The sequence below is a fragment of the Felis catus genome, chromosome F1, assembly GCF_018350175.1.
Source record: "Felis catus isolate Fca126 chromosome F1, F.catus_Fca126_mat1.0, whole genome shotgun sequence".
Taxonomy (NCBI): Eukaryota; Metazoa; Chordata; class Mammalia; order Carnivora; family Felidae; genus Felis; species Felis catus.
The window spans coordinates 15,591,259-15,614,783 of NC_058384.1; the positions used below are offsets into that span (position 1 = coordinate 15,591,259).

General features: G+C 45.2%; 1 long non-coding RNA gene across 3 annotated transcripts in view; it reads left to right on the top strand.

The window, feature by feature from the left end:
- Positions 1–2,565: 2,565 nt before the first annotated feature.
- The window catches only part of LOC123382776, a 45,768-nt gene continuing 24,808 nt past the window's right edge, over positions 2,566–23,525 (top strand). For 2 of the 3 annotated variants that reach the window (XR_006591679.1, XR_006591681.1), the window contains exon 1: positions 21,273–22,801. This is a non-coding gene — a long non-coding RNA (uncharacterized LOC123382776). Of the gene's footprint in view, positions 3,734–21,272; positions 22,802–23,525 lie in introns of those variants that run through there. The other variant, XR_006591680.1, reaches the window with a different exon arrangement.

Below are 23,525 nucleotides of genomic sequence, written 5' to 3' on the forward strand. Positions count from 1 at the left end.
TAAACTAAATAAATACATGTTAAAAAGGAAAAAGAAAACTCATGTGATGATGTCAATAGACACAGAAAAACTTTTTGGGAAAATTTGGTATCCATTTGTGGTGAAAATCTCTTTACAATTCTGTGTAGAAGGAACAAATCTCATCATAACAAAGGGCATGTATGTGAAGCCCACAGCTAATACCACACTCAGTTGTGAAATTGTGAAAGATTTTCCACTAAAATCAGGCACAACAAGGATGCCCTGGATATGTGAAGGGGATTGGGTGATGCAGGCTTCTGGTTATGCAATGAATGAATCACAGATAGAAGATACAGCATAGGGGACACAGAGAATGGTACTGGACTAGTGATGCATGGTGACAGATGATAGCTACACCTGTGTTAGTGTAGCAGAATGTATACTTTTGTGCAATGACTATGTTGTTCATCTGAAACTAATGTAACGTAGTGTGTCAGCTATTCCCAAATAACATGTTTTTTGTTTAAACTAGGTAAAGGACTGAAATAAAAAGTTTAATGTAAAAGAACCTGTTAATATCTAATCAAGAAATGCAGTGAAGTTCCAAACTAGAAAGTCACCATTTCAAATTCTGTATCATTCCTATACACTAACCCAATTATCTAAGAAGAAGTAAATAAAACAATCCCATTTACAATAGCATCAAAAAAATTAAAATTATAGCAATACATATAGCCAAAGAAATGAAAATCTCTCTACAGAAAACTATAAAACCTGTGTGCAGGAATGGAAGAAATTCAGTTTGGGTGAAAGAAAGGGGAGAACACACAAGTCAGTGAAAAGCCATCCCATGTCCAACTGTCAGAGGAATTAATACAGATACAATGTCCATATTACCCAAAGCCATCTAGAGATTCAGTGCAATCTCTATCAAGACTCCGATGCAATTTTTATGCATATAGAAAATCATATCCGAAAATTTATTTGGAACTACAAAAAGACCCCAAGTAGCCAACGCAAGAAAGAACAAAACAGGAGGCATCACCCTTCTTGATTTCAAGAGTCATTCTAACACAAAGAAATCAATTATGTCACTGGCATAAGCACAGCCAACAGACAATGGAACAGAAATTGAGAGCCCAAACTAAACCCATGCATCACAGTCACCTAGTATTCGACAAGGGAGTCAATAAACACAGTGGAGAAGAGTAGTCTTTTGAATAACTGGTGCTGGGAAAATTGGATATTCCCATGTATAAGAACAAAGTTTAGCACCGTATAATACACCACTCCCTAGAGAGTGAAAGGAAGAAATAGAGAGAGATGTGGTTAGAGAGAAACAGAGACAGGAAGTACAAGAAGGAAAGTAGAGACCTGGTCCGGTATGTGGACACAGTTAGATGGGCCGGGGAGAGGGGATGTATGAAGTGGCTCTGAGTGCTGGAGCAGAAAGGGCTTCTATCATGGGAATCAGAGTTCCATGGCCCCAAGACTCCAACATCCCTGGGTCCAAGTTCTGCAGAGGCCATTGGAATTGAAAAGATGGGTAGCCCTCATTTCTTCTGGAATTGTGAGGTTCAGCCTCACGTTCTGTCATGGAGAGGGATGTCTTGAGGGAGAGTGTGCTGCTCTTTGGCAGACAAACTCCATAGCCTGCCCTGTGGGGAGGTGTCCCAGGGCCATCTCCCTCACTGCCCCAGGCTCTGTTGGATTTCCCCCCCTCCCCCACCAGCTGGCCTTCCTCAAGTTCTGAACCCAGGCATCAGGCATTGTGTTGCCCCCAGGTCTCGCAGACTGGAACTGGCAGAGGTGGACTAGTAATATTGATTAAAAAAAAAACCAAGATATATATATTTGACAATAAGGTACACATCCTCCCTCTGGGACTAGCGGTGTGCATCCAAATCATAGGTTGCTATCCTCCTCTCCACAACCAATCTGAGGAATCCAGAAGGTAGGTGGACCCTTTCAAACACCTTAGTCTTCTCTTACATGAAATTCAAAGACAGTTTCTTGACCCAGCTTTCTTTTAATTCTGAAGAGATGGCAATTAGTCATTGAAGGCATAACAGTCCTATAGGAAATTGACCTATATGACGGATGGACATTATTTCATCCATCCGTATCCCTAAAGCACATTTCAGTGGAAATATTAGCCAAGGATACACACTGTAAATTCACAACAGATGTGTAGCTCCCTGTAAGTTGCATTCTGACCTTGTCACATATGTGTCATCAAAGATATTATTAGTGATTTTTCAGATAAGCTTTCAACATCAAGAAGGTGATGTTAGAGAATCTGGTATAAATGGAAATTCGCAGATTCTAAATGAGGAATTATTTTTCATTTTTAATGTTTCTTTTTTTTGAGAGAACCCGAGCTGGGGAGGGGTATAGAGTGGGAGACACCGAATATGAGGCAGGCTCAAGGCTCTGAGCTCTCAGGACAGAGCCTGATGCGGGGCTCAAACTCATGGACTGCCAAATCCTGACTTGACTCAAAGTCGGACGCTTAACCGACTAAGCCACCCAAGCGCCCCAGGAAGGATAGTTTAGTGGCAAAGAAGAAGAAATTAAAGATAGTGTAAAGGATGTCTACTTTTAATTGAAATATTGTTCACACATTTGTTGCGTTAGTTTTAGGCATACACTGTAGTCATTCCCTATGTCTATACATTATGTTGTACTCAACCACAAGTGTAGCTATCCTGTGAAAGCATGCAACAATATTGTTACAGGATTGACTCCATTCCATTGGCTGTCCCTTGTATCCCTAGGACTCATTCACTCCATAGCTGGACGCCGGTATCTCTCTCTCTCAAAGGTGTCCATTCTTTATCTAACCTAAGTGTTTGGTGGTAAAGAAAATTACCTCTTGTTCAGCATGTGTAAATCGGTGGTCTCTTTTTCTGTGAATATTGCTTAAAACATTACAAATGATGTCGTTATGTTAATAAATTCGGTTTCATTCTTCCCTCACAAGAAAGAGAAGGAAAAGATTTTGTGTCCCAGGCCCTGTCACTAAAACCTTCCCAACGAGGAGAACAGGCTTAGTTGCCCAGAGCACCTTCGGTCTCTCAGCTGAGCAACAGGGCCTTCAACATTGAGGGAATTCGCATGGTGGCCAGCAGAGAGAGCTCAAGCACCACAGACCCCCGAGGGGCGGGTTCCTCTGCTGGGCAGTGATAGCCAGCAGAGGGCGCACCATCTGCTTTTCTGACCCAGGGCACCTCAGAGCAGGAAGGGCTTTGCTTGCTCTCAGAGGACTCAGGCCTCTGCTGGTGCCTCAGTGCAGAGAGCAGAGCTGCATTTCCAGCAGGTTCTGCCACTCGCCCCAGGGGAGACCTTGGGAGCTGAGCAGCAACTTGGCATCTCCTGAGTCGCCAGAGAGAAGCTGCCTTGTTATACTGAGTGCTGAGGAGGGGGCGCCGTGTGGCTTCCCTGGTCAAGCTGGTTGCTGAGCTGCACAGGCCTTTGCATTTTCTGGGCTGTTCCCGTGTTTCATTCCACCCCTTCCCGGACAGTCTTTGAACAAGACGTGTTTTACTAAAGGACCTGTGGATTGCGGGGGTCCCACGACACCACCTCATAGATGCAGTCGATGGTTTGTTCCAGATTCAGGCTTGTTTCCGGGAAGTAACCCTAACAGAAATTCAGAAGCACAGGAGCTGCATTCAATTAGGACGTGGATCCATGAAATGCTCGTCTCACGACCTTCTAGAAGAATGAGCTGGGACCCATGTTCCGAGTCCTGATGGAACCAGAGACCAAGGTAAGGGCACAAACTGTCCCACACATCATACATGCTTTTTTAAAAATTTCATGGTTATTTTTCCAACCTAGTGAAGTGATTGAACACGACAGAAAACCTGGTAGGTAAGTCTCATTAACCATATGTTATCTTTTAATTAAATTCCACTGAGTGAAGACACAGTGTAATATTAGTTTCAGGTGTCCAATATAGAGCAACACTTCCACACGTCACCCAGTCTCATCCCAGGTGCACTTCTTAATCCCCATCAGCTGTTTCACCCATTCCCTCACCTCGCTGTGGAACTCCCCAGTTTGTTTCCTAGTTAAGAGTCCTTTGGCTCCTCCCCCCGCCCCTTTGCTTTGTTTTCTTGCCACGTGTTAGTGAAATCATTGGGTATTTGTCTTTCTCCAACAGGCTTATTTCACCCAGCATAACATTCTCTCTCTCCATCCACGTCGTGGCAAATGGCAAGATTTCATGTTTTTACGGCTAAATTATATTACATTCCATACACCACATCTCAATTTATTCATCAGTTGATGGGTGCTTGGATAGTTTCTGTCATTTGGCTTTTGTAGAAAATGCTGCTGTAAACATCACGGTGCATGTATCCCTTTGAAGATTTTGTATTCTTTGTGGAAATACCTTGTAGTGAAGTTGCTGGATTGTAAGGTACTTCTATTTCCAGTTTTGTTTTGTTTTTTGACATCTCCATGTGGTTTTCCAGAGTGGCTGCACCAGTTTGCATTCCTACCCACAGTGCAAGAGGGTTATTCTGTCCCCACATCCTTGGCAACACCTGCTGTGTCATCCTTCATTGATTTTAGTCATTGTGACAGATGTGATGTGTTCTCTCATTGTACTTTCGAATTGTATCTCCCTGAAGATCAGTATTGTTGAGCATTTTTTCATGTGTCTCTTGGCCATGTATATGTCTTCCTTCGGGAAATGTCCACTCGTGTCTTCTGCCCATTTTTAATCAGATTTCTCATTTTTTGGGTGCTGTATAACTATATATTTTGGTCAGTAACCCTTTATCCGATGTCGTTTGCAAATATCATTCTGTTGATGTTTTAGTTTTGTTGATTATTTCCCTGGTGACGGAAGGTTTTTTATAATTTTTTATAAATTTTATAATTTTTATAAAGTCTCATTATTTTTGCTTGCATTTCCCTTACCTCTAGAGATATATCTACAAAGACGTTTGTATAGGCAATGTCAAGTAAGATACTATCCGTGTTATCCTCTGGGATTTTTATGGTTTCAGGTTTCACATATAGGTGTTGTCCATGTTGGATTTATTTTTGTGAATGTTGTAAGAAAGTGGTCCGTTGTTTTTGTTTTGTGTTGCAGATTGTTGTCCAGTTTTTCCAAATCCATATGTTGAGGAGCCTTTTTTTTTTTAATTTATGTATTTATTTTTGAGAGAGAGAGAGAGAGCGCGAGCATGCAGAAGAGGGGCAGAGAGATATGGAGAGAGAGAATCCCACACATGCTCTGCACTGCCCTGAGATCATGACCTAAGCTGAACCCACCATCACACGCTTTCGTGACTGGGCCACCCATGTGTTCCAAGACTATCTTTTTTTCCATTGGATGTTCTTTCCTGCTTTGTTGAGAATTAATTGACCATAGAGGTGTGAGTTTATTTCTGGGTTTCCATGCTATTGATCTGTGTGTATGAGTTTGTTGTTGTTGTTATTTTTTGTTGTTGTTTTGTCAGTACTGTTCAGTGCGGACATACTGATCATACTGTTCTGATCAGTATAGCTTTGTAATATAACCTAAAGTCTGGAATTGTGATGTCTCCAGCTTTGCTTTTCTTCTACAAGTTTGTGTTGGCTGTTTGGGGACTTTTGTCCTTCCATACAAATTTTCAGATTATTTGTTCTTGTTCTGTGACAAATGTTTTTGTTAGTGTGATATCCCTATCACACTTCATTTCATTATATGTGTAGATTGTTTTGAGGCGTGTAGACATTTTAACAGTATTTTGTGCTTCCCATCCATGAACATGAAATGTATGTCCATTTCTTTGTGTCCTCTTCCATTTCTTTCATCAGTGTTTCATAGCCTTTAGAGTACAGGTCTTTCACCTCTTTGGTTAGGTTTATTCCTGGTTTCTTGTGGTATTTGTGAGCCTGTCAATGGGATTGATCCCTTACTTTCTCTCTGTGTTAATTCATGATTTGTGTTAGAAATGCAATACATCTATGTTCCTTGATTTCTGTAGATTGTGACTTGTCGAATTCATATATAGATTCTAGAAATTTTTAAGGGAGCCTTTCATGTTTTTTATAGAACATATCATGTCAGTTCCAAACAGCGAAAGTGCTACTTCTTCCTTGCCGATTTGGATGCCTCTTATTTCTTTTTGTTGTCTGAGTGCTGTGGTTAGGGTTTCCCGTACTATGTGGGATAAAAGTGGTGAGAGGGGTCATTCCTAGCTTGTCCCTGACTTTGGAAGAAAAACTTCCAATTTTTCCCCATTGACAATGAGATGAGCTGTGGGTTTTTCATAGACGACCTTTATTATGTGCAGGTAGGTTGAGTCCCAATGTACTTTGCTGAGGGTTTTTATCATGAATGGATATGACATTTTATCAAATAGTTTCCCTGCATCTATTGAAAGCATCCTATTGTTCTTATCCTTTCTTCTATTACTGTGATGCATCATGTTGATTGATATGTGAATGTGGAACCACGCTTGCAGCCCAGGAATATATCCCACTTGATTATGGTAAATGATTCTATCAATGTATTGTTGACTTTAATTTGAAGGTTTTTTAATGAGAATGTCGGCATACATAGTCATCAGGCTATTGCTCTGCAGTTGTATTTAAAAATTTTTAAACATCTTTTTAAACGCTTATTTCTTTCCTTAGATAGAGTACATAAAAGTGAGGGAGGGGCAGAGAGACAGGGAGAGAGAGAATCCTGGCCATGCCCCACAATGTCATGGCAGGGCCCACCGTGGGACTCGAACCCACGCACCGCAAAATAATGTACTCATCCAAAATTAAGAGTTGGACAGTAAACCGACTGATCCACACAGGCGCCGCTGCAGTTTTCGGTTTTAGTGGAGGCTTCATCTCGTTTTGCTATCAGGGTAATGATAGCCTCATACGATGAATTTGTAAGTTTTCCTTCTTTTTTTATTTTTTGTAATAATTCGAGGAGAATACATATTACCTCTTCCTTGAATGGATGGTAGAATTCATCAATGAAGCCATCTGGCCATCAACTCTTGTGTTGGGGGGAGATTTTTTAAATTACTGATGGGGTATCTTTCTGTTTTCAGATTTTAGGTATCTTCCTGTTTCAGTTTTGGTAGTGTGTGTGTTTCTAGGAATTTGTCCATTGTTCTCAGAGTGTCCAATTTGTTGCATGTAGTTGTTCATAATATTATCTTCTAATTGTATTTTTGTGGTGTTGACTGTCATTTCTCCTTTCTTATTTGTGATTTCATTTATTTGAGTCCTTTCTGTCTTCTTTGTGAAGAGTCTGCCTAGGAGGTTTTCCAGTTGATTACTGCTTTCAATGAACCAGCCCCTGGTTTCATTGATTTGGTCTAGTGTCTTTTTGGTTTCTATATTCCTTATTTCTGCCCTAAACTCTATTATTTCCTTCCTTCTGCTGCTCTTTCTCTCATTCCTTTAGGTGTAAGTTAGGATTCTTTGAGATTTTTCTTGCTCTTTAAGGTAGGCTTGTATTGCTATATACTTCCATCATAGACTGCTTTTGCCGCATTCCAAAGGGTTTTACCAGTGTATTTTCATTTTCATTTGTTTCAGTGTATTTTCTCATTGATTTCCTGTTTGACCCATTCATTTAGTAGCATGTTACTTAACCTCCCTTTATTTGTGGCCTTCCCGCCCCCCCCCCCCCGCCCTCTTTTTGTGGTTGACTTCAAGTTTCCTAGCTTTGTGGTTAGAAAAGATGCTTGGTCTGATCTCTGTCGTTGGGTACCTCTTGAGGCCTGATTTGTGACCTAGAATGTGATCAATTCTGGAGAACGCCCCAGGTATGCTTGAAAAGAATGTGTACTCTGCCATTTTAGTATGGAGTGTTCTGAATATATCTGTTAAACCCTTCTGGTCCAGTGTGTCATTCAAAGCCATTGTTTCCTTGTTGACTTTCTATTTATAGGTTCTGTCCATTGATGTGAGTGATGTGTGAAAGTCCTCTACTATCATCATATTATTATAAATGAGTTCCTTTACGGTTGTTGCTAAATGTTTTGTATACTTGGTGATCGCATGTTGGGTGCATCAAGATTTACAATCATTGGATCTTCTTGTTTGGCTGTCCCCTTTAGTATGAGGTCGTGTCTGTCTTCATCTCTTGTTATAGCTGTATGTATGTATGTATGTATGTATGTATTTTAATTTAAGTCTTAGTTGACATACAGTGCATTCTCGGTTTAGGAGTAGAATTCGGTGATTCATCCTTTACATACAACACCCAGTGCTCATCACAACAAGTGCTCTCCTTAATAATCGTCCTCCATCTAGCCCAGCGCTGACCCATCTCCCTCCATCAACATTCACTTTTTTTTTCTCTAACATTAAGAGACTCATGTGGTTTGTTACCACGCTTCTCTTTTCCTGGCTTCTTCCTTAGTTTTCATGTGTTTTGTTTCTTAACTTCCACATGAGTGAAATCATATATGTGTCTTTCTCTATTTGACATATTTCACGTAGCATAATACATTCGAGCTCCATCCACATCGTTGCAAATGGCAAGATTTCATTCTTCTTGAAGCTGAGTTATATTTCATTGTATATACGTATGTATGTATATATGAACATACACATATGTCCATATGCATATGCACACGTATACATACACACACACCACAACTTCTTTACACCTTCATCAGTTGATGGATACTTGGGCTTTCTCCATAGTTGGGCTACTGTTGATAATTCTGCTATAAATATCGGGTGCATGCAATGTCACTATTAGGTATTTACCCAAAGGGTACCAAAATAGAGTCTCGGTTTTAACGTTTATTTTGCCTGATATAAGTATTGCTACTGGCTTTCTTTTGACATTATTGGCATGATAAATATTTCTTCATTCCCTCACTTCAAATCTGCAGGAGACTTGGGGCGCCTGGGTGGCTCAGTCAGTTAAGGGGCCGACTTCGGCTCAGGTCATGATCTCGCGGTCCCTGAGGTCGAGCCCCACGTCGGGCTCTGTGCTGACAGCTCAGAGCCTGGAGCCTGTTTCAGATTCTGTGTCTCCCTCTCGCTGACCCTCCCCCGTCATGCTCTGTCTCCCTCTGTCTCAAAAATAAGTAAACATTAAAAAAGAAAGTAAAAAAAAAAAATCTGCCAGAGATACTTAAGTCCAAATAAGGCTTTGTAGGCAGCATCTAGATAGACATTGTTTTTTGTTTGTTTGTTTGTTTGTTTGTTTTGTCCATTCTGACGCCGTATCCAATGTCTTTGGATTGGAGCATTTGGTCCATTTATAGTCAGAGTGATTATTGCTAGGTATACATTTAGTCCCATTCTACTAGTTGTTTTGTCATTGTTTCTTGATGCTTTCTCTGATCCTTTCTTGTCTGTAACACTTAGTCTTTCCTTTCCACTCAAGAGCCCAATTTAAATATTCTTTTCTTTTGACTGGTGGTACATTTCTTTACTTATTTTTAATATTTCTTCTTATTAAAATTTAAGCCCAAGTTAGTTACCTTATAGAAGAATACAGTTTCAGCAGTAGAATTTAGTGATCCATCAAGTACAAAATATACCCAATACTCATCCCAAGGTCCACCCCTAATGCCCATCACCCATTTAGCCCATATCCCTTTTCAGTAACCCTCCAGGAACCCTGAGATTCTTCCCTCTATTTAACAGCCTCTTATCATTTGACTCCCTCCCTGTGTGTATCTTCTTTTTGCTTTCCTTGCACTATGTTAATCAGTTTTATTAAATTCGACAGATGAGAGAAATCATAGGGTGTGTGTCATTCTCTGACATATTTTGCTTAGCTTAATAAAGTCCGGTTCCATCCCCGTTGTTGCAAAGAGCGAGATTTCATTTTTTTGATTGCCGAGTAATAGTCCATTGTATGAATATACCATATCTTCTTTATCCATTCATCTGTCAGTGGTCATTTGGGCTCTTTGCATAACTTAGCTATTGTTGATAATGCTGCTATAAATATTGGAGTACACGTGCCACTTCGAGTCAGCGTTAGTGTATCTTTTGGATAAATACCTAGTAGTGCAATTGCTGGGTCCTAGTGTAGTTCTATTTTTTTGTTTTGGTGACGAATCTCCATACTATTGTCCAGAATGGCTACACCACTTTGCATTCCCACCAGCATTGCAAAAGGGTTCCCTTTCCCTGCATCCTTGCCAACATCTGTCGTTTCCGGAGATGTTAATTTTAGCCATTCTGATAGGTGTGAGGGGATATCTCATTGTGGGTTTGATTTGTATTTCAGTGATGACCAGTGAGATTGAGCATCTTTTCATGTGTGACCGATTTGGATGTCATCTTTCTTAAAGTGTCTCTTCATGTCTTTTGCCCATTTCTTCACTGGAGTATTTGGTTTCTGGGTGTTGAGTGTGATAAGTTTTTTATAGATTTTGGATACTAACCCTTTATCTGATATGTCACCTGCAAATATCTTCTCCCATTTCATTCAGTTGCCTTTTAGTTTGGCTGATTTAGTCCCCTGCTGTGCAGAAGCTTTTTATCTTCAGGACCCAATAGTTCATTGTGGTTTTTATTGCCCTTGCTTCTGGAGACATGACAAGCGAGAAGTTGCTGCGGCCAGGATCAAGGAGGTACATTGCCTATTATCTCCTCTAGGATTTTGATGGTTCCTGACTTACATTTAGATACTTCATCCATTTTGAGGTGTGTGTGTGTGTGTCTGTGTATGTGTGTGAGTGTGTGTGTGTGTGTCATTTAAGAACAGTGTCCAGGTTCATCATTCTCACTGTCCAGTATTCCGAGTACCATTTGCTGAAGAGACTCTTATTCCATTGGATATTCTTTCTGTGTTAACAAAGTTTATTCACCATATGTTTGAGGGTATATTTCTGGGTTCCATATTCTGTTCCATTGACGTCTGTCTCCGTTTCTGTGCCTGTACATACTGTCTTGATGAATGCAGCTTTCTAATACACCATACATCCAAAATAGTCATGTTTCCACCTTTGTTTTCTTTTTCAACATGACTTTGGCTTTTGGTATCTTTTCTGGATCCTTACACATTTTAGGGTTGTTTGTTCTAGCTCTGTGGAGAAAGCTCGTGTTATTTTGATAGGGATTGCGTTAAGTGTGTCGATTGCTTTGGTAGTATTGACACCTTAACGATGTTTGTTCTTCTAATACGTGAGCATGGAATGTTTTCCATGTCTTTGGGTTTCTTCAAGTTTTCTCATAGACGATTTATAGTTGGTTGCTTACATCCCCATTGGGAGAGAGTCTGAGCTAGGGTAGGGTTCAGTCCAGGACGTTGCCAGGGCCAAAGCAACTCCAGTCTCGTGATCTCCCTAGAGGAATGAAGTAAGGGACCAGGAGACAGCGGGGGTCAAGTGTTTGATTAGGTTTCAAGATTGGGTTAGGATTCGGTTGAGGTTTCTGGTTAGGGGTAGGGATTGGGTTAGGACCCAAGAGGCTCCTGGTACTGAACCCACAGCAGGGCAGTGGTCGCCCGAAAGGGCTACGTTGAGGGCACAGGGGACAGGGCCGGTAAGGTTCAGTCTTTGGCTCCCTGGCCACGCAAACCTGTGGGCCACTGGTCGGGCAGGCCTCAGGAATTCTCTCAGACAACTGCAGCCGGGCCTGCAGAATGACATTGTGATGTTCCAGGCACCATGCCGAGGGACACTGCCCCGCTTCTAGAACCCCAGGCGCATGGTGTTGCCAGACCTAGGGATTGGGTCCCCATGAGGAGAGAGCCTTAGATATGGATCGGGTTCAGTCCAGGGACGTCACAAGGGCTGAAACGTCTCTGGTCTCGTGATCTCCCTCGAGGGCTGAAGTGAGGGCCCATGCCAGAAGGCGGCTCAATTGCAGGATTTGGGACCGAGGCTCTTAGGTTTCAGTGGAGGGTCCTGGTTCGGGGTCGGGTTAGGGTTAGGGTTAGCTTCCAGGAGGCTCCAAGCGCCGAACACACAGCAGGGCCTTGGTCTCCGCGAAGGGCGGAGTTTAAGGCACAAGGTACGGTGCTGGTCAGGATCCGTCTTTGGCTGCCAAGGTCACACACGTCGATTCGCCCCTAGTCGAGGAGGCCTCCGGAATACTCACGGGCAGCTGCAGCCGGGCCTGGGAAACGACATGGTGAGCTTCCAGGTTCCATGCCGAGTCAGCCTGCAGTGCTTCTGGACCCAAGGCGCGTGGTGTTGTCAGACGTTGCATTTGGGTCCCCATGGGCAGAGAGCCTTAGCTAGGGTTAGGGTTAGGTCCAGGGACGTCGTCAGGGCCGACGCGATTCCGGACTCGTGATCTCCCTCGAGGGCTGAAATGAGGGCCCATGCCAGAAGGGAGCTCAATTGCAGGATTAGGGCTTGAGGCAGGCTTAGGTTTTGGTGGAGGGTCACGGTTCGGGGTAGGGTTAAGGTTAGGTCCCAGGAGGCTCTAGGCGCTGAACACACAGCAGGACAGTCGTCTCCCCAAAGGGCTGAGTTGAGGGCACAAGGGAAGGTGCCATTCAGGATCCGTCTTTGGCTGCCAAGGCCACACACATCGATTGGCCCCTGGTCGAGGAGGCCTCCGGAATCCTCCGGGCAGCTGCACCAGGGCCTGGGAAATGACATGGTGAGCTTTCAGGTTGCATGCCGAGTCAGCCTGCACCGCTTCTGGACCCCAGGCGCGTCGAGTTGTCAGACGTTGCAATTGGGTCCCATGGGGAGGGAGCCTTAGCTAGGGTTAGGGTTCGGGCCAGGGACGTCGCCAGGGCTGAAATTATTCCGGTCTCATGATATCCCTCGAGGGCTGAAGTGAGGGCCCATGCCAGAAGACGACTCAATTGCAGGTTTAGGGACCGAGGCAGGCTTAGGTTTCGCTGGAGGGTCCCGGTTCGGGGTCGGGTTAGGGTTAGGGTTAGCTCCCAGGAGGCTCCAAGCGCCGAACCCACAGCAGGGCAGTGGTCTCCACGAAGGGCTGAGTTGAGAGCACAAGGGACGGTGCCGGTCAGGATCCGTCTTTCACTGCCAAGGCCACACACGTCGATCCGCCCCTGGTCAAGGAGGCCTCCAGAATCCTCACGGGCAGCTGCAGCCGGGCCTGGGAATCGACATGGTGAGCTTCCAGGTTCCATGCCAAGTCACCCTGCACCGCTTCTGGACCCCAGGCGCGTGGTGATGTCAGACGTTGTAATTGGGTCCCCATGGGGAGAGAGCCTTAGGTAGGGTTAGGGTTCGGTCCAAGGACGTCGCCAGGGCCAAAGCGACTATGGTCTCGTGAGCTTCCTCGAGGGCTGAAGTGAGGGCCCATGCCAGAAGGCGGCTCAATTGCAGGGTTAGGGACCGAGGCAGGCTTAGGTTTCGGTGGAGGGTCCCTGTTCGGGGTATGGTTAGGGTTAGGTCCCAGAAGGCTCCAGGCGCCGAACCCACAGCAGGGCAGTGGTCTCCCTGAAGGGCTGAGTTGAGGGCACAAGGGACGGTGCCGTTCAGGATCCGACTTTGGCTGCCAAGGCCACACACGTCGATTGGCCCCTGGTCGAGGAGGCCTCCGGAATCCTCTTGGGCAGCTGCAGCCGGGCCTGGGAAACGACATGGTGAGCTTCCAGGTTCAATGATGAGTCAGCCTGCACCGCTTCTGGACCCCAGGCGCGTGGTGTTGTCAGACGTTGGAATTGGGTCCCCATGGGGAGAGAGCCTTAGCTAGGGTAAGGGTTCGGTGCAGGGACGTCGCCAGGGCCGAAGCGACTCTGGTCTCGTGATCTCCCTCGAGGGCTGAAGTGAGGGCCCATGCCAGAAGGCGGCTCAATTGCATGGTTAGGGATCGAGGCAGTCTTAGGTTTTGTTGGAGGGTCCCAGTTCGGGGTAGGGTTAGGGTTAGGGTTAGGTCCCTGGAAGCTCCAAGCGCCGAACCCACAGCAGGGCAGTGGTCTCCCCGAAGGGCTGAGTTGAGGACACAAGCAATGGTGCCGGTCAGGATCCGTCTTTGGCTGCCAAGGCCACACACGTCGATGGGCCCCTGGTCGAGGAAGCCTCTGGAATCCTCTCGGGCAGCTGCAGCCGGGCCTGGGAAACGACATGGTGAGCTTCCAGGTTCCATGCCGAGTCAGCCTGCACCGCTTCTGGACCCCAGACACGTGGTGTTGTCAGACGTTGGAATTGGGTCCCCATGGGGAGAGTCCCTTAGCTAGGGTTAGGGTTCGGTCCAGGGACGTCGCCAGGGCCTAAGCGACTCCGGTCTCGTGATCTCCCTCGAGGGCTGAAGTGAGGGCCCATGCCAGAAGGTGGCTCAATTACAGGGTTAGGGATCGAGGCAGGCTTAGGTTTCGGTGGATGGTCCTGGTTAGGGGTTAGGTTAGGGTTAGGGTTAGGTCCCAGGAGGCTCCAGGCGCTGAACCCACAGCAGGGCAGTGATCTCCGCAGGGATGAGTTGAGGGCACAAGGGACGGTGCCGGTCAGGATCCGTCTTTGGCTGCCAAGGCCACACACGTCGATCGGCCCCTGGTCGAGGAGGCCTCTGGAACCTCTGAGGCAGCTGCAGCCCAGCCTGGGAAATGACATGGTGAGCTTCCAGGTTCCATGCCGAGTCAGCCTGCACCGCTTTTGGACCCCAGGCGCGTGGAGTTGTCAGACGTTGGAATTGGGTCCCCATGGGCAGAGTGCCTTAGCTAGGGTTAGGGTTCGGTCCAGGGACGTCGCCAGGGCTGAAGCGACTCTGGTCTCGTGATCTCCCTCCAGGGCTGAAGTGAGGGCCCATGGGAGAAGGCGGCACAATTGCAGGGTTAGTTTTCGAGGCAGCCTTAGGTTTCGGTGGAGGGTCCCGGTTAGGGGTACGGTTAGGGTTAGGGTTACGTCCCAAGAGGCTCCAGGCGCCAAACCCACAGCAGGGCAGTGGTCTCCCCGAAGGGCTGAGTTGAGGGCACAAGGGCCGGTGCCGGTCAGGATCCGTCTTTGGTTGCCAAGGCCACACACGTCGATGTGCCCCTCATCGAGGAGGCCTCTGGAATCCTCTCCGGCAGCTTCAGCCGGGCCTGGGAAATGACATGGTGAACTTCCAGGTTCCATGCCGAGTGAGCCTGCACCGCTTCTGGACCCCAGGCGCGTGGTGTTGTCAGACGTTGTAATTGGGTCCCCATGGGGAGAGAGCCTTAGCTAGGGTTAGGGTTCGGTCCAGGGACGTCGCCAGGGCCAAAGCGACTCCGGTCTCGTGATCTCCCGTGAGGGCTGAAGTGAGGGCCCATGCGACAAGGCGGCTCAAGTGCAGGGTTAGGTTTCGAGGCAGGCTTAGGTTTTGGTGGAGGGTCCCGGTTCGAGGTAGTTTTAGGGTTAGGGTTAGGTCCCAGGAGGTCTCCAGGCGCTGAACCCACAGCAGGGCAGTGGTCTCCCCGAAGGGCTGAGTTGAGGGCACAAGGGACGGTGCCGGTCAGGATCAGTCTTTGGCTGCCAAGGCCACACACATCGATGGGCCCCTGGTCGAGGAGGCCTCCGGAATCCTCTCGGGCAGCTGCAGCCGGGCCTGGGAAACGACATGGTGCGCTTCCAGGTTCCATGCCGAGTGAGTCTGTACCGCTTCTGGACCCCAGGCGCGTGGTGTTGTCAGACGTTGGAATTGGGTCCCCATGGGGAGAGAGCCTTAGCTAGGGTTAGGGTTCGGTCCAGGGACGTCGCCAGGGCCGAAGCGACTCCGGTCTCGTGATCTCCCTCGAGGGCTGAAGTGAGGGCCCATGTGACAAGGTGGCTCAATTGCAGGGTTAGGGTTCGAGGCAGGCTTAGGTTTCGGTGGATGGTCCGGTTAGGGGTAGGGTTAGGGTTAGGGTTAGGTCCCAGGAGGCTCCAGGCACTGAACCCACAGCAGGGCAGTGGTCTCCCCGAAGGGCTGAGTTGAGGGCACAAGGGACGGTGCCGGTCAGGATCCGTCTTTGGCTGCCAAGGCCACACACGTCGATTGGGCCCCTGGTCGAGGAGGCCTCCGGAATCCTCTCGGGCAGCTGCAGCCGGGCCTGGGAAACGACATGGTGAGCTTCCAGGTTCCATGCCGAGTCAGCCTGCACCGCTTCTGGACCCCAGGCGCGTGGTGTTGTCAGACGTTGGAATTGGGTCCCCATGGGGAGAGAGCCTTAGCTAGGGTTAGGGTTCGGTCCAGGGACGTCACCAGGGCCGAAGCGACTCAGGTCTCGTGATCTCCCTCGAGGGCTGAAGTGAGGGCCCATGCCAGAAGGCGGCTCAAGTGCAGGGTTAGGGTTCGAGGCAGGCTTAGTTTTCGGAGCAGGGTCCTGGTTTTGGGTAGGGTTAGGGTTAGGTTTAGGTCCCAGGAGGCTCTAGGCGCCGAACCCACAGCAGGGCAGTGGTCTCCCCGAAGGGCTGAGTTGAGGGCACAAGGGACGGTGCAGGTCAGTATCAGTCTTTGGCTGCCAAGGCCACACACGTCGATTGGCCCCTGGTCGAGGAGGCCTCCGGAATCCTCTCGGGCAGCTGCAGCCCGCCTTGGGAAATGACATGGTGAGCTTCCAGGTTCCATGCCTTGTGAGCCTGCACCGCTTCTGGACCCCAGGCGCGTGGTGTTGTCAGAATTGGAATTGGGTCCCCATGGGGAGAGTGCCTTAGCTAGGGTTAGGGTTCGGTCCAGGGATGTCGCCAGGGCCGAAGCGACTCAGGTCTCGTGATCTCCCTCGAGGGCTGAAGTGAGGGCCCATGACAGAAGGTTGCTCAAGTGTAGGGTAGGGTTCTAGGCCCCCTTAGGTTTCGTTGGAGGGTCCCCTTTTGTGGTGGGGTTAGGGTCTGAGATGAGGGTACAGGGAGGGTGCCGATCAAGACCAGTCTTTGGCTTTCTATTTCACACAAATCTATGGCCCCCTGTAGGGTAAGCCTCAGGAATCCTCTCGGGCAGCTGCAGTCGGGCCTGGGAAAGACATGGTGAAGTTCCACATTCCTTTCCGTGTGACCCTTTACTGCTTCTGGACCCCAGCCACGTGGTGTTGTCTGAGGTTTATGGTTCGGTCCAGGGAAGTCGACAGGGTCGAAGTGACATCAGTGTTTTGAATTCCATGGAAGGCTGAAATGAGGGCACATGCTCTGACATGGATCTGTTGTAAAGTTAGTGTGATATATAGGGTTAGGTGTAGGGTGAGTGTTCTAGTTAGGGTTACCATTAGGTTTAGGGTTAGCTCCCTGGAGGCTCTGGGTTGTTACCCCAGAGCATAGCAGGTGTATCTCCAAAGGGCTGAGTGGAGTCACAAGGGTGTGTGCCGGTCAAGATTATTCTATTGGTTCCAAGGCTAGACATATGTATGTGCCACCCTTACTGTAGGCTTCAGGAATCCTCCCGTGCAGCTGCCGTCTTGCTTTGGAAATGACATGGTGATATTCCATGTTCCATGTCGAGTATTTCTTCATCAATTCTGGAACCCATGTGCATGCTGTTATTAGAAAATATACAAATGTGTATTTTCTGATGGAATGATATCTCCCTTGATGTCTTTGTGGTGTTAAAGTACCCTTCTATGATTGTATGAGTATCAATTCTTTACTTTAGGTTTTCAGTGTTTTGTGTATTGGATTCTCTCAGGTTGAGAACATATATGTTTACAATTGTTGTATCTTTCGTTGGATTATTCCTTTTATCATTATAATTTCCTTCTTTCTCTCTTCTTAGAGTTTTATTTTTAAATGTATTTGTTTGATATAGGTATGGCTACTGCTGTTTTCTTTTGATGATTTACTTCTGTAATTACTCTCTTGTAGGTAGAGAATAGATAGGTCCTATATTTCATTCATTCTCTCACCCAGTGCCTTTTATTATGAGGAGAGAGAGCTCAGGTATGGGAGGGCTGGTTGGGGGAAATGGGGGTAGAGAGAGAGCAAGAGAGAGAATGAGACTCAGTATGTATCTTAAGTAAGTTCCATGCTCAGTGCAGAGCCCAATTAGGACTCAATCCGATGACCCTGGCATCATAGCCTGATCCAAAGTCAAGAGTCGAAATCTCAAGTGATTGAGCCATCCAGGCTCCCCTATCTGTCACCCTGTGCCTTTGATTGGAGCATTTATCCTGTTTCCTTTCAAAGTAATTGATAGACATATACTTGTCCTTTTATTACTTGATGATTGTTGTTTCTGAATCTTTCTGATCCTTTCTTCTCTTTCTCTTTTTTATGGTTTGCTGGGTTTCTTTAGTACCACAGTTGATATTGCTTGTCTTTATAGTCTGCATATGTATTGGTGGTGTTTGATTTGTGGTTATTATTAGGTTTGTACCTGACCACTTGTGCATATAGAAGTCTATATTTAGTTGATAGTTGTTTAAGTTTGAACCAGTTCTTTACTCCTCTCCTCCCCGTGTTGTAGATATGTAGTGTCATATTTCAAAACCTTTCATATCGCGAATACTTTGGCTGATGTTTTATAGATGTACTCATTTTTATTGCTTTTGCGTTTCGCACGTTAATAGTGTCACTTTAGGTGTTTCTTTTCCACTTAAAGAGTCCGCTTTAACATTTCTTTCAGGGGTGGTTTGTTGGTTGTGAACTCGCTGAGTATTTATTTGGGAACCTCTTCATCTCTCCTTCCATCTGAATGATAGTGTTGTGGATAGACTCTCTGGCTGCAGATGTTATCCATTCAGCACCTTTACCATACCGTGCTGCTCACTTAAGGTTTCAAAGTTTCTTCTGAAAAACATCCAGTGATAACCTTATGGGGCTTCTCTTGTAGGTAATTTTCATCTTTTGGTTTTTCTGCTATTAAATTTTTCTTTATCACGACATTTTGCATTTTAATTCCTATATGACTTGATGTGGATCTGCTTCTGTTGAATATTTTGGGGGTTCTTTGTGCCTCCTACTTCTGCATCTGTTTCATTCCCCACATTAAGGCAGTTTTCATCTATTGTGTCTTCAAATAAATTTTCTGGTTCCATTTCTCAGAGTTTGGAGAATGAGAAATAGGGCAGAAGAGCCCTATTGAAGGTTCTCTGATGAGTCACTGGTTTTGCATGCGTGGAGGGTAGATTTGGGATTCAAATAAACAACCTACCTTTAATTTAAAAGAACTAGAAAAAAACAACAATCTACCAATGTCCAATGTTCTCAAAAGGGAGGAAGTAATGCATATGAGAGTGGAAACCAATGAAACTGAGACCATGAAATCAATAGAAAATATGAAGAAGGCCAACAGTGGGTGTTCTGAAGAGTGAAACAAAAATTTCAAGATTATACGTATACTATGCTAAGACAGAGAGAGGACCCAACTCAAAATAACTATAAATAAAAGGGCAGACATTACACCTGATACCAAAGAAACATAAAGGAGACAAAGAGGCGACCATAGCTAAATTAGATGCCAGCAAACCGCCTACATAGAAGAAATGGATAGGTTCTTAGAAACACACAACCTACCAAGACTGTATCAGGAAGAAATAGAAGGTTTGCACAGACCCATTAAAGGAAGACTGCGTCAATACAAGAAGATAACCAAAGTAAGTAAATTGAATCAGTAATCGAAATTCTCTCAGGGAAGAAAAGCCCAGGACCAGGTAGATTCACTGGTGAATGTGACCAAACGTTTGTAGAAGAAATAACAGCAGTCCTCTCACTGATTCAAAAGGAATGAACACCATAAACTCATTTCATGCGACTGGAATTACCCTGGTAGGAAGCCAGAAAAGGATACTACCTGAACAGAAAACTATAGGCCACTATTCCCATGATGAATATAGATGAATAATTCCCAGTGATATACAGGCAAACCAAATTAACCATCGCATAAAAAGGATCATTGACGGTGATGTAGGGTTTTTCCCTGTAAAGGAAGGATGTTTCAGAAATGAAAATCAATAAATATGACCCCTCACATAATTGAATGAAAGAAAAATCGTCCAAAAACCAGACTCAACTATAAATAGCAAACGGAGGATTACTAGAAGGGAGGTGGGCAGGGGGATGGGTTAAATGGGTGATCGGCTAAGGAGGGCGCTAGTAGTGAGGAACACTGGATGTTGTATGTAAGTGATGGATGACTACATTGTACTCCTGAAACTAACATTACACTGTATGTTAACCAACTAGAATTTAAATAAAAACTTGAAAAAAATATATACTAAAGAAATACATAAATAAATTTAAAGTAAACAAAATAAATACATTTTTAAAATTTTTCTTAATGTTTATTTACTTTTGACAGAGACAGAGAGACAGAGAGAAAGAGAGAGACAGAGAGAGAGAGGGGGGGGCATGATCAGGGGAGGGGTAGTGAGAGTGTGAGACACAGAATCCGAAGAAGGCTCCAGGCTCTGAGCTGTCAGCACAGAGCCTGATGCAGGGCTCAAACCCATAGACCGTGAGATCATGACGTGAATCAAGTCGGACGCTCAACCAACTGAGCCACCCAGGCGCCCCATACATTTTAAAAATTAAAAAGAAAACTGCTGTGACTATGTCAATAGATACACAAAAAATGTTCTGAGAAAATTTGGTATCCATTTGTGCTAAAAAACTCTTTAAAAATTCCCCGTAGAGGGAACATATCTCAACATAAGAAAGGCCATGTATGTGAATCCCATATCTAACATCATACTCTATAGTGAAATTGTGAAAGATTGTCCTCTAAGATCAGGAACAAGACAAGGATGCCCTAGATATGTGAAGGGGATTGGGTAATGCAGGCTTCTGGTTATGGAATAATAAATTACAGATAGAGGATATAGCATAGGGAACATTGAGAATGGTACTGGAATAGTGATGCATGGTGACAGATTGTAGCTACACCTGTGTTAGCGTATCAGAATGTATACACTTGTCCAATCACTATGTTGTTCATCTGAAACTAATGTAACATACTGTATCAGCTATTCCCAAATAACATGATTTTTTAAAAAGGTAAAAGAATGAAATAAAGTTCAGTGTAAAAGAACTTGTTAATATCTAATCAAGAAATACATTAAAGTTCCAAACTAGAAAGTCACCTTGTCACATTCTGTAGCTTTCCTATACACTAACCAAATTATCTAAGAAGAAAAGAAAACAATCCATTTACAATAGCATCAAAAACAATAAACTGTATAGGAATAATTTAGCCAAGGAAGTGAAAGATCTCTCTACAGAAAACTATAACACCCATGTACTGAAATGGAAGAAATTCAATTTGGATGAAAGAAACAGGAGAACACACAAATCAGTGAAAAGCCATCCCACGTCTGTCTTTAAGAGGAATTAATATAGATACAATGTCCATATTACCCAAAGCCATCTAGAGATTCAGTGCAATCTTTATCAAGACTCCAATGCAATTTTTATGCAATTAGAAAAACATATCCTAAAATGTATTTGGAACCACAAAAAGACCCCAAGTAGCCAACGCAAGAAAGAACAAAATAGGAGGCATCACACTTCTCGATTTCTAGCTGCATTCTAACACAAAGAAATCAATTATGTCACTGGCATAAGCACACACACAAGACAATGGAACGGAAATTGAGAGCCCAAACTAAACCCTTGCATGAACAGTCAACTAGTATTTGACAAGGGAGTCAAGAATACATAGTGGAGAAGGGTATTCTCTTGAATAACTGGGGCTGGGAAAATTGGATATACACGTGCATAAGAATAAAGCTTAGCACCTTATGTTATACCACTCCAAGAATTAACTTGAAATGGATTAAAGATGTAAATGAATAGTACGGAAACCAAATTCTTCCTCATCGTTTCAGCTCTTACTATGCCAAGACGGAGCTGTTGAGGTGGTGAAGGGCTGGGTGGAGAGTAGTCCTGGACATAGAAGACTGTGTGTGTGGAACAGACTTTCTTTAGTAGTCTGGAATTATCCCTCTGATTCTTTAAGACTAGCCACTTCCTTCCCCACATTTGCAGACACAGCTAGTACCATGCTGCCAGCAATGCACTGCTTTGCCTCCTCCAACTCTTAGAAATTCTAGGTGGGACCCAGTGGGAAGGGTGGAGTTTAGAAGCACTGATGCTGCCCTGTTGACACCAGGTGGAGAGGAAGGAGACAGGTGCCATTCGGCTTCATTGGGGTTCAGGTATGTTAGTGTTGGTGTTGGTGTTGAATTTTTCACCTTTTACCCTAACACATCTCAAAAGTTTAATTTCTGTCCTGCAGGTCCACGTGGTTTCCAGGATATTTCCTCCTTTCCCAGAAGTGCCCTCCATGTCATACCCCGTGGGCTGACATTTATCACCACCCATGGGCTTTGGACCACCCCCACCTTCTCCAAACTGGGGTCCTCTGGGACCTCACCTTCCTCCTCCACCATGTGGAAAGATGATATGACTAGTATGAGTTGACTTATAAAACACGTTGTGTCTTTTACTTGTTATGTGTTTGGAGGAGATGCATTGATGGCACCACAGGGCTTTCAGGTCAGCCTGAGTGAGGACGTTGTAAGGTTCTTCAAGTTTCTCAGGACATGCATGAAATGGGCAGTCATTTCCACATAGTGAGCTGGGCAACACGTGTCTCTGATAGAGAAGGAAAGAGGCCTTATACGTGCTGAGAGACATAGCATTCCTTGGGATGTAGCTTGTACAGAGACCATGTGCTGGGCTCTCTGAGGGATGAAACACACCCCTAACATACTTTCTAGCGAGTTGAGACCTGAGCTGCTCACAGCTGCTTGTTTAGTTACAAAAACACCTGAACCAGGGCCCTGTGAACCTTCCTCAAGGGACAGGATCAGATCTCCCTCTTGTCCTCAAGGGTCACCCGAGGCACGTGGAAAACGCTCTGTCCCTGGTAAGGGACCCGAGAGTGTGAATGAGTTGAATATAATGATACATGTTCAGGATGGTTTGTTTTTCTTCCACACAGTCTATGCAAGTCAGAATCAACCTCCATCCGCCTCCATCCTTTATGAGACCTAAGACGTGATGCAGCTCCAATGGGAAATATCAGTTGTGTCTCTACCAAGGATGCAGAAAAAGACAAGGTAAATTCTGTTGCCAGTTTCAGTTGCAATACTTTCTGGAAACTTTTATCTGGCCTTGTTTGTTTTTTGTTTTTTGTGGTTTTTTTTTTGTTGTTGTTGTTGTTTTTGGCCTTCTGGTGTCTTTACCGTTTGATTTATGTCCTCACAAGCCTCCAGGCTTCTCCAATGTAACATCATCATGTTAGCTAGTGCCTCTGGACGCCACAAGTGCATAGAGACTGAGGACCACGTGGCTCTCACTTAGTGTTTGTGGAAATAACTTGAGGAGGATGACACTTCACTGCACCCTCAAGTCTTCTGGAGCGTCTGACTCCTTCCACACCTTCTTTACACGGGATTATCCTGATTATTTTCATTTTTTCCTATTTCAGTGTAGGCCATGAATGTGTTCAGAATGTCTGCTATGAGCCTCATGACTGGAATTGATAAAAACTCTTTCCAACATTATATTGTGTGGTTTGTGCAGTGCTGAGGGTTCTTAGAAAAATTTCAGAATTCATTACTGGTCCTTCTGTGTTGGCAAATGTACGATAGAGAATTTCTCCAGTTGTCCCCCAGGTGGAAATACTCTGAATTTTCAGAAGCGGCATGTGTAATAAAAAATGTACGTGGAACTGCAGAGAATCAGTGATTACTTGCAGGGCCAGTACCTCACAGAGTTCTCCAGTTGTGTTTATAGGAGTAGGTTCTCTTGTGTCCCGGGAGCAGTTGTAATTGGTACTTT